This window comes from Carlito syrichta, unplaced genomic scaffold (assembly GCF_000164805.1).
Source record: "Carlito syrichta isolate Samal-C Ts95f unplaced genomic scaffold, Tarsius_syrichta-2.0.1 Scaffold309211, whole genome shotgun sequence".
Lineage (NCBI taxonomy): Eukaryota > Metazoa > Chordata > Mammalia > Primates > Tarsiidae > Carlito > Carlito syrichta.
Genome location: NW_007253307.1, coordinates 273,595 through 275,918, shown reverse-complemented (window position 1 = coordinate 275,918; position 2,324 = coordinate 273,595).

Below are 2,324 nucleotides of genomic sequence, written 5' to 3'. Positions count from 1 at the left end.
CCCAAAACCAACAATCAAAATTCAGCTCAGATGAAAAGTCCTTTCTGAAATGTTTTCTTCCAGATTGTATCAGTAATTTTTTCCCCTTGGCTCTTAACAAGTAGCCACATTCCTTTGTGTCATGTCTTTGTCAACAAACCAGACAAGAGAAGGGAAATAAATGTATTTTGCATGTGGGAGTGATGTGAACTGTTGTGGCCAGAGGGCAGAAAGTGGCAGATTGTCTTTTCCAAAGATAGTTACATTATCTTTGGAAAACAATATCAGAACTTACAAACGCACTGGTACTAAAGAGAATGCCATTCACTCAACAAACTCCTCTATGTCATGAACTGATTCCCATTTCAAAATTCAGTCCAGGTCAGGTGGTTATGGATATGCCTTCAAAAACATACTTTGAAGGCATATCCATAACCACATGCCTTCTTGTGTGTGTGTGTGTGTGTGTGTGTGGGAGTCTCACTCCGTCACCCAGGCTGGAGGGCAGTGGCACGCTCCTGGCTACCACAGCCTCGACCTGCCGGGCTCTGGCAATCCTTCCTCCTCAGCCTTCCAAGTAGTTGGAACTCCAGGCACATGCCACCACAGCCGGCTAATTTTTGATTTACTGTAGAGATGAGGTCTCGCCAAGTTGTCCAGACAGGTCTCGAACCCGTGGGCTCAGGCAATCCTCTCACCTCAGCCTCCCAAAATGCTGGGATTATAGGCGTGAGCCACCACGCCCAGCCCACATGCCTTCCTATAATGTGATGGGTACTCCTTTCACTGAAACGCAAGTTCTATGTTCCGCCTCTTTGAATCTGGGCAGGAACTGAGAATGACCTTCAGTTGACAACCAGCCGGAAGCTGGGCTTTACAGTTACAGCACAAGGAAATGAATTCTGCCCAACACCTGAATAAGCTTCAAAGCCGATTTTTCCCAGTTGAGCCTCCAGATGAAAGCACAGCCCAGCCAATACTTTAATGGCAGCCTTGTGAGACCCTAAGAAGATCTAGTTCACCCATGTGGCTAATGTTTGACCCACAGACACTGTGACATACAAGATCTGACAATTAGTTTGTGAACCATTCTAGAAAAAGTGCTAAATTCCTCATTTCAGAATATTACTAGGGTTACCTTTGAAGTACTCCCCTTGGGAAGTTATGCACCAATGTCAATGCTTAGTTCACCTGTCCAAACAATTTTGGAACTCTGTTTCTGGAATGGTTATCACAGTTATTGTCATTATTTATTGAGGTCTGATAATTAAGTTAACGAACTTGTCATTGTGGCAGCAGTGTAGAAATAACTGTATTGGAACACCTTCTCTCCTCACCTAATCTGGTCCCCAGTGATTTTTTTTTTTTTTTTTTTTTGAGTTAGTCTCGCTCTGTTGCCCAGGCTGGAGTTCTGTGGCACACTCATGGCTACCACAGCCTTGACCTGCTGGGCTCTGGTGATCCTTCTGCCTCAACCTTCTAAGTAGCTGGAACCACAGGCACATACCACCATGCCTAACCAATTTTTTGATTGATTGTAGAGACAAGGTCTCGCCAAATTGCCCAGGCTGGTCTCGAACCCGTGGGCTCAGGCAATCCTCTCACCTTGGCCTCCCAAATTGCTGGGGTTATAGGAGTAAACCACCATGCCCAGTCTTGCCAGTTGTTTTCATTAAAATTTTCCTGGTTGGCTGGGTGTGGTGGCTCAGCCTGTAATCCCAGCACTCTGGGAGACCAAGGTGAGAGGATTGCTCAATCCAGGAGTTCAAGACCAGCCTGGGCAACTTAGTGAAACCTCATCTCTACAGTAAATCACAAAAACTATCCAGGTGTGATGACGTGCATCTGTAGCTCCAGCTACTTGGAAGGCTGAGGCGGAAGGATCGCCTAAGCCTAACAGGTCAAGGTTGCGGTGGCAGTGAGAGTGCCACTGCACTCCAGCCTGGGCAACAGAGTGAGACTCCAACTCAAAAAAAAAAAGTCATTCTCTATTTGAATCTCTTTAACATTATCCCAGAACACAAGAACCTGTAGCAATCTCATACTTGATATAATGGCACAACTAGTTTAGAAATCTCTACACAATGAAATAGAAAAGGGTACCACCAGAGGGCCACACCTCATCAACAAGGGTACCTACATAATGAACATTTGTATACCTAACCCTAAATTGTATCCCACATCTTTAAAATAAGAAAATTAAATTAAAAAAAGAAAAGGGTACCACCAATGAGGACAATACCAAGCAATGTAGAGAATACTCGAGCAAAGCGATGTAGAGAACATGGCGTGTGTGTGTGTGTGTGTGTGTGTGTGTGTGTGTGTGTGTGTGTGTGTTTCTTGTG